At 46.9% G+C, this 8,923-nt stretch overlaps 1 pseudogene; it reads left to right on the top strand.

The window, feature by feature from the left end:
- Positions 1-584: 584 nt before the first annotated feature.
- LOC116461609 (U6 spliceosomal RNA) lies at positions 585-673 on the top strand (annotated as a pseudogene).
- Positions 674-8,923: the final 8,250 nt, after the last annotated feature.

The following is an 8,923-nucleotide window of genomic DNA, read 5'->3' on the forward strand; positions in this document are numbered from 1 at the left end:
TTTAGAGACAGAGTCTCACTTTGTTGACCAGGCTGGTCTCAAACTCCTTGGCTCAAGTGATCCTCCTGCCTCAGCCTCCAGAAATGCTGGAATTACAGGCCTCAGCCAGCAAATCCAGCCTGAGGGGTGCTTTTTAAACCAGGGCTGGAGACTAAGGAGGGTATTGCCTCAGTTGAGGTAGTCAGGGCAAAGAGCAGCCCTTAGGTAGAGATACTGTGGAACCAGGGACAAAAGCTTCAGCTATACTTGCTTGGGCAGTACATGTATTCTATTAAAATTGTAACATGGCTGGGTGCGGTGGCTCACGCCTGTAATCCCAGCACTTTGGGAGGCCAAGATGGGCAGATTACCTGAGGTCAGGAGTTCGAGACCAGCCTGGCCAACATGGTGAAACCCTCTCTCTACTAAAAATGCCAAAATTAGCCAGGCGTGGTGGTGCATGCCTGTAGTCCCAGCTACTTGAGAGGCTGAGGCAGGAGAATGACTTGAACCCTGGAGGCAGAGGTTGCAGTGAGCCGAGATAGCACCACTGCACTCTAGCCTGGGTGACAGAGCAAGATTCCATCTCAAAAAATAATAATAAAATAAAATAAAATTGTAACAATACAGAAAAGATTCACATGACCCCTGCACAAGGATAAGCATGCAAATTCATGATACATTTCATACTTTTTAAAAAATCAGCAATTGCCGGGCGCGGTGGCTCACGCTTGTAATCCCAGCACTTTGGGAGGCCGAGGCGGGCGGATCACGAGGTCAGGAGATCGAGACCATGGTGAAACCCCGTCTCTACTAAAAATACAAAAAAATTAGCCGGGCGTGGTGGCGGGCGCCTGTAGTCCCAGCTACTCGGAGAGGCTGAGGCAGGAGAATGGCGTGAACCCGGGAGGCGGAGCTTGCAGTGAGCCGAGATTGCGCCACTGCACTCCAGCCTGGGCGACAGAGCGAGACTCTGTCTCAAAAAAAAAAAAAAAATCAGCAATTTAAGAATCAGTGCCACTCAGTCAAGTAAGTGCTCACATATAGGAAGGACCTTCCCAAGATCCTCTGGGTTTATGTTTATTAATATGAAATTGCTCAGATGTCAGTGGCTATGGTAGCACACAAAGAACTTTTTGCCCCCCAACCACAATAATGCCAAGAACTCCAGACTCTGTAGCCCTGTATAAATATAGCATGTTTCTTTACTTATTCAACCTGCATTTACCGAGAGTCAAATTCAAGATGGGCACCAAACACTCAGAGCACAATGAGACTTAGGCCCTGCTCTCAATGAGCTCACAGACTGGTGAAGTAATCATGGCAAGCAAAAGAGAAATATGTTGCAAGGGCCCCTGAGCTACAACAGGAGTGCAGGCTTGGAAAACAAACAGGCACAAGGACAGCTCCACCAAGAAAGAGCAACAGCTGCTGCCCCCAGCAACACTGCGCACCACTGCTGTGATTCAATCTTAGTATCCCTTTGTCTTTGAGTCACTCACTCAAGAGGCAAAGTCTTGGCCAGCAGCCACTGTCGATTGGCCAATCTCAGGTCACATGGATGAGTCCAGCCTGCCAGGGAAAGAAGAGAGGAATGAACTGCCCCTAAGGGTACTCCCCAAGATGGGAAGTGAGGGTTGGAAGGAGACCGACACTGATCAGGGAAAAATAACTGAATACAGATATGAAAAAAGTACCTTGTGAGCTAAGCTCTTTCTGATGTAAAAACTTGCAGAAATTTGACTTACCAGCTTCTTCTGAACTGAATATTAATGGAATGCTAGCCAGAGAGCTCCAGTTTACAAGAGTTTGGTCTAAAGTCCACTGACTCCTTAGTAACATCTACCTTCTGCCTTAAGATCCTCCCCAGCATCTTACTAATACTGTATTTCAAAACTGTAGTCCCAGCCCATAAACTGAGAGCTCCACAATGAAACCCTGTGTGCATCCATACGAAGTATAGGGTGGCACAGAAAGCATCCACCTGCATGGAAGAGTTGTCACTCTCCGTAGGCATCACTTTCCTTCAATGTTCACTTTTTTCACTCAATGAGATAATATATATCTACCAACACAGAATTGTCATGTTTAAGTTCAATAATATGTGAGAAAATGTACTGAACTACACAGTTCTATACAAATTCATTTCTAATTTCTTTTTTACTAGATTCAGCATATTCAAAATATTCCTAGCTAAAGAGAAGCAGAATTAAAGATCCAACATGAGATAAAATATTCAATTAGGAAACTGATCTTTCTCAGCCTCTACCCAGTAAACCTCTATTCTCTATCCTTTTGCAACCCTGAAGAACTTACAGTGAGTCTGTGAAGGGAAAAGAGAGAAACTACACAAAAGTAAGCCCTCTAGATCTCACAGACCCCATGTACTGAGTATCACCAAACTTGAGCATGTCAGTCCCCAAAAGCAGGAACTGGGGTGTGATCTCTGCAGCACCAAGCTGAGTGTGAGAACTCAGGAAGCCGGAAACCACAGTCACAGTAGCATCTGAAAGGTCTAAGACCTCAACAAGGCACCAGAGGCCCGAGGGAAGCGGGTTGTCTTGGCCCTGGCCTGACATCTCTCCAGTCTGGGCTCCACGGAAAGTTCCCAAACTCCTCAGGCCTTAACTGCTCTCCAAGTGAGAGGGAGGAGAATTAACTAGGAATTCCAAATTACTTCTGGCATTTTGCAAGATTACAAGGAAGGAGGGAGCAGTAGGAAGGAGAGGAAAGCATTTTGTATTCTTGTCCTAGTCACTAGAAAGGCTGATAAGGCCAGGCACGAAAGCTCATGCCTGTAATCCTAGCACTCTGAGAGGCCAAGGCGGATGGATCACCTGAGGGCAGGAGTTCGAGACCAGCCTGGCCAAAATGGTAAAACCCCATCTCTACTAAAATACAAAAATTAGCTGGGCGTGGTGGTACATGCCTGTAATCCTAGCTACTGGGGAGGCTGAGGCAGGAGAATTGCTTGAACCCGGGAGGCAGAGGTTGCAGTGAACCGAGATAATCATGCCACTGCACTCTAGCCTGGGCGACAGAGCCAAACTCCATCTCAAAAAAAAAAAAACAAAAAAAAAAGGGCCAGGCTCGGTGGCTCACTAAAAAACTCAGCACTTTGGGCGGCCAAGGCCGGCAGATCACCTGAGGCCAGGAGTTCGAGACCAGCCTGGCCAACATGGTGAAACCCCATCTCTACTAAAATACAAAAATTTGCCGGGCGTGGTGGCGCATCTTGTAATCCCTGCGACTCGGGAGGTTGAGGCAGGAGAATCACTGGAACCCAGAAGGCAGAAGTCGCACCATTGCACTCCAGTCACTGTTACCTGTAATTTAAACATATCTAATAAATATTTATTGTGGGTTAAAATTCTTACGAGCCTAGAGATAAAGGGAAAGGGGGAGGATTTTAGCCTCAGGGACTAAGAGAATGGAGGTTATAAAGAGGTAGATTAAACAAACAGTCGTGGAATGTCCAGGTAATCCACTTCAGTCTCCAAACTTCTTAGTAATTTAATTTTAAACAGTTAATGTTGTCACATGGTTCAAATACTGGAAATTACATCAACGTTGTACAATACAAAGTCTCCCTGAAATTCTTGTCCCTCATTGGTCCAGTTCCAATTGGTAAACATGACACTTACTTTTTTTTTTTTTTTTTGACGGAGTATCGCTCTGTCACCCAGGCTGGAGTGCAGTGGCGCAATCTCGGCTCACTGCAAGCTCCGCCTCCCGGGTTCACGCTATTCTCCTGCCTCAGCCTCTCCGAGTAGCTGGGACTACAGGCGCCCGCCACCACGCCCGGCTAATTTTTTTTTTGTATTTTTGGTAGAGACGGGGTTTCACCGTGGTCTCGATCTCCTGACCTCGTGATCCGCCCGCCTCGGCCTCCCAAAGTGCTGGGATTACAAGCGTGAGCCACCACGCCCGGCCGACACTTACTTTTTTAATGAATCGTTTGTGTCAGGATCTTGCTCTGTTGCCCAGGCTGGAGTGCAGCACCACGATCACAGCTCACTGCAGCTTCAAACTCCTGGGCTCAAGCAATCCTCCCACCTCAGCCTCCCAAGTAGCTGGGACCACAGGTGCACACCATCAGTATTTCTTTACATATGTATAAGCAAACTTTAATACAGTTCTTATATTGATCCTTTAACACAAAAGGAACATTTATTCATGTTGTTGTTCACCTTACTTTTTTCATCAAACAAAACTTGCTTTTTTTAGAGACAGAGTCTCACTCTGTCGCCCAGGCTGGAGAGCAGTGGGGTGATCTTGGCTCACTGCAAGCTCTGCCTCCCGGGTTCACGCCATTCTCCTGCCTCAGCTTCCCAAGTAGCTGGGACTACAGGCGCCCACCACCAAGCCCAGCTAATTTTTGTATTTTTAGTAGAGATGGGATTTCACCATGTTAGCCAAGGTGGTCTTGATCTCCTGACCTCGTGATCCTCCTGCCTCAGCCTCCCAAAGTGCTGGGATTACAGGCGTGAGCCACCGTGCCCGGCCGAAATTTTTTTTTTTTTTTTTTTTTTTTTTTTTTTGAGATAGAGTTTTGTTCTTCTCACCCAGGCTGGAGTGCAATGGAGCAATCTCAGCTCACTGCAACCTCTGCCTCCCGGGTTCTATTGATTCTCCTGCGTAGCCAAGATGGTCTTGATCTCCTGACCTCGTGATCCTCCTGCACAGCCTCCCAAGTAGCTGGGCTTACAGGTGTCCACCACTATGCCGGGCTAATTTTTGTATTTTTAGTATTTTGTATTTTAGCCAGGATGGTCTCAATCTCCTGACCTCGTGATCTGCCCACCTCGGCCTCCCAAAGTGCTGGGATTACATGCGTGAGCTGCTGTGCCTAGACTAATTTGATTTATTCTCTTACATAATTGTATTTGCTTTTACCATCAGATTGTGAACTTCTCTGGGAACATGGACTGCTTCTTGTTTATCTCGATCCCCCCAGCTCCTAGCATCCTGCCTAGAATGTGCTGGTTGTTTAACAACTATTTGTTGAATTGATTGGAGTTGCTTTGGAGATGCATCAGTGGAGAGCCAAAGGAAGGAAGGATGAAAGTATTTCCAGAAATAGAGCACATTACTCAGTGAAAATAAAATATAGACAGGGACATGCTTATTTTTCTTTTTTCCTATTTTTTTTTTTAAACATACAGATGGGGTCTTGCTATGTGGTCCAGACTGATCTCAAACTCCTGGGCTCAAGCAATTCTCCTGCCTTGGCCTCCCAAAGTGCTCGGATTACAGGTGTGAACCACCACACCCAGCCAAGGGCATTTTGTTTGTTTTTTTATTTATTTTATTTTATTTTATTTTATTTTATTTATTTTTAAGATGGAGTCTCACTCTGTTGCCCAGGCTGGAGTGTAGTGGCGAGGTATCAGCTCACAGCAACCTCTGCCTCCCAGGTTCAAGCAATTCTCCTTCCTCAGCGTCCTGAGTAGCTGGGATTGCAGGTGTCTGCCACCATGCCCGGCTAATTTTTTTTGTATTTTTAGTAGAGATGGGGTTTCTTTTTTTTTTTTTTTTTTTTTTCCAATCTCGGCTCACTGCAAGCTCCGCCTCCCGGGTTCACGCCATTCTCCTGCCTCAGCCTCTCCGAATAGCTGGGACTACAGGCTCCGCCACCACGCCTGGCTAATTTTTTGTATTTTTAGTAGAGACGGGGTTTCACCATGGTCTCGATCTCCTGACCTCGTGATCCACCCGCCTCGGCCTCCCAAAGTGCTGGGATTACAAGTGTGAGCCACCACGCCCAGCCTAGAGATGGGGTTTCATCACGTTCGACAGACTAGTCTCAAACTCCTGACCTCATGATCTGCCAGCCTCGGCCTCCCAAAGCACTGGGATTTAAAGCATGAGCCACTGCACCCAGCCCTAATTTTTTTATTTTTTTAAGACATTGTCTCACTCTGTCACCCAGGCTGGAGTGCAGTGGTGACATCTCGGCTTGCCACAACCTCTGCTTCCAGGGTTCAAGCAATTCTCATGTCTCAGCCTCTTGAGTAGCTGGGATTACAGGTATGCACCACCACACCTGGCTAATTTTCATATTTTTAGTAGAGTCAGGGTTTCACCATGTTGGCCAGGCTGGTTTCAAGCGATCTGTCGGCCTCAGCCTAACAAAGGGCTGGAATTATAGCAATGAGCCACCGTGCCTGGCTGGGCATGTTTTCATGCATATAGGAATTCTGTATGAAAGTGAGTTGCATGGGTGGGGTAGAGAGTTGAGCAGATTCCATTAGAATGGCAGATAAGAGGCCAGGCAGGGTGGCTGACACTTGTAATCCTAGCACTTTGGGAGGCTGAGGTGGGTGGATCATTGAGGTCAGGAGCTCAAGACCAGCCGGGCCAACATGGTGAAACCACATCTCCACTAAAATACAAAAATTGGCTGGGCGTGGCCAGGCATGGTGGCTCACGCCTGTAATCCCAGCACTTTGGGAGACTGAGGTGGATGAATGACGTGGTCAGGAGTTTGAGACCAGCCTGGCTAACATGGTGAAACCCTATGTCTACTAAAATTACAAATATTAGCCTGGTGTGGTGGCGCATGCCTGTAATCCCAGGTACTCAGGAGGCTGAGGCAGGAGCTGAGGCAGTGAGCGGAGATCATGTCACTGCACCCCAGCCTGGGCGACAGAGTGAGACTCTGTCTCAAAAAAAGAAAAAAAATGGCAGATAACAGCTAATCTGCGAAAGGACATGATGAAAGGATTTTCTTTTTTGAGATGAAATTTCGCTCTTTTTGCCCAAACTGGAGTGCAACGGCATGACCTCAGCTCACTGCAAACTGCCCCTCCCTGGTTCAAGTGATTCTCCTGCCTCAGCCTCCGAAGTAGCTGGGATTATAGGCACCCGCTACAACACCTGGCTAATTTTTAAATTATTTTATTTTATTTTATTTTATTTTATTTTATTTTATTTTATTTTATTTTATTTTATTTTATTTTATTTTTTTGAGACATAGTTTCTCTCTTGTTGCCCAGGCTGGAGTGCAATGGTGTGATCTTGGCTCACCACAACCTCCACCTCCCAAGGCGATTCCCCTGCCTCAGCCTCCAGAGTAGCTGGGATTACAGGCATGTGCCACCACACCCAGCGAATTTTGTATTTTTAGTAGAGATATGCTTTTCCCACGTTGGTCAGGCTGGTCTTGAACTCCTGACCTCAGCTGATCCAACTGCCTCGGCCTACCAAAGTGCTAGAATTACAGACATAAGCCACTTCGCCCAGATTGTGGTTTTTTTTTTTTTTTTAAAAAGAAATGTTGGCTGGGCATGGTGGCTCACGCCTGTAATCCCAGCACTTTGGGAGGCCGAGGCGGGCGGATCACAAAGTCAAGAGATCGAGACCATCCTGGCCAACATGGTGAAACCCCGTCTCTACTAAAAATACAAAAATTAGCTGGGCATGGTGGGGTGTGACTGTAGTCCCAGCTACTCTCGGGAGGCTGAGGCAGGAGAATCGCTTGAACTCAGGAGGTGGAGGTTGCAGTGAGCTGAGATTATGCCACTGCACTCCAGCCTGGTGACAGAGCAAGTCTCCATCAAAAAAAGAAAGAAGGGTTTTGGAGTTTTGTTTTTTTTTTTTTTTTTTTTTTTTTTTGAGACAGAGTCTTGCTCTGTCGCCCAGGCTGGAGTGCAGTGGCGCAATCTCGGCTCACTGCAAGCTCCGCTTCCCGGGTTCACACCATTCTCCTGCCTCAGCCTCCCGAGTAGCTGGAACTACAGGCACCCGCCACTGCGCCTGGCTAATTTTTTTGTATTTTTAGTAGAGACGGGGTTTCACTGTGTTACCCAGGATGGTCTCGATCTCCTGACCTCGTAATCTGCCCACCTCTGCCTCCCAAAGTGCTGGGATTACAGATGTGAGCCACCACGCCCGGCAGGTTTTGGAGTTTTTTAAATACAATTTTATTTTTTTTAATTAATTAATTTATTTATTTTTGAGATGGATTCTCACTCTGTTGCCCAGGCTGGAGTGCAGTGGTGCAGTCTTGGCTCACTGCAACCTCCGTCTCCTGGGCTCATGCGATTCTCCTGCCTCAGCCTCCGTAGTAGCTGGGATTACAAGCGTGCACTACCATACCCGGCTAATTTTTGTATTTTTAGTAGAGGTGGGGTTTCACCATGTTGGCCAGGCTAGTCTGGACTCCTGACCTCAGGTGATCTGCCTGCCTCGGCATCCCAAAGTGCTGGGATTACAGGTGTGAGCCACCGCACTGGGCTAAAAAAAATAATTTTTATTTTAGCCAGGTATTTGAAGATTTCTGCCTTCAGTTTACTTCCTCTAATAAATAGGCTCCCCTGAAAATGAAAGGAGATGGCAAAGAGGAGGAGGGGCAGTGATGTAGCTTGTAGGATAAATAACTCTGAAAAGAATAAAGGGTGAAGGCTGGACGCAGTGGCTCATGGCTGTAATCCCAGCACTTTGGGAGGCCAAGGCAGGTGGATCACGAGGTCAGGAGTTCGAGACTAGCTTGGCCAACATGGTGAAACCCCATCGCTACTAAAGTTACAAAAAATTAGCCAGGCGTGGTGGTGGTGCGTGCCTGTAATCCCAGCTACTTAGGAGGCTAAGGCAGGAGCCTCTGCTTGAACTCGGGAGGCGGAGGTTGCAGTGAGCTGAGATGTCGCCATTGCACTCCAGCCTGAGCGACAGGGCAAGACTCCGTCCCAAAAAAAAAAAAAAAAAAAAAAAAAAGAATAAAGGCTGAAAAGAGTTTGGTGTTTGTGAAGTAGTCGTGGGTTGGGGCAAGGGGATAGGACAATGAGATAGTCAAGGAAAGCAGGGAAAATTGAATAAGGCGTGAGAGTACCTGTCAGTGCCTGTTTTTCCATAATTGTTCCTCCAGTGACTTTCTTTAGTGGTGCTATTTAGAGTGTGGAATTTGGAATTCAGATTGGACTTCAGATACATTTTTAGGCCCAAG

The sequence above is a fragment of the Hylobates moloch genome, unplaced genomic scaffold, assembly GCF_009828535.3.
Source record: "Hylobates moloch isolate HMO894 unplaced genomic scaffold, HMol_V3 SCAFFOLD_21, whole genome shotgun sequence".
Taxonomy (NCBI): domain Eukaryota; kingdom Metazoa; phylum Chordata; class Mammalia; order Primates; family Hylobatidae; genus Hylobates; species Hylobates moloch.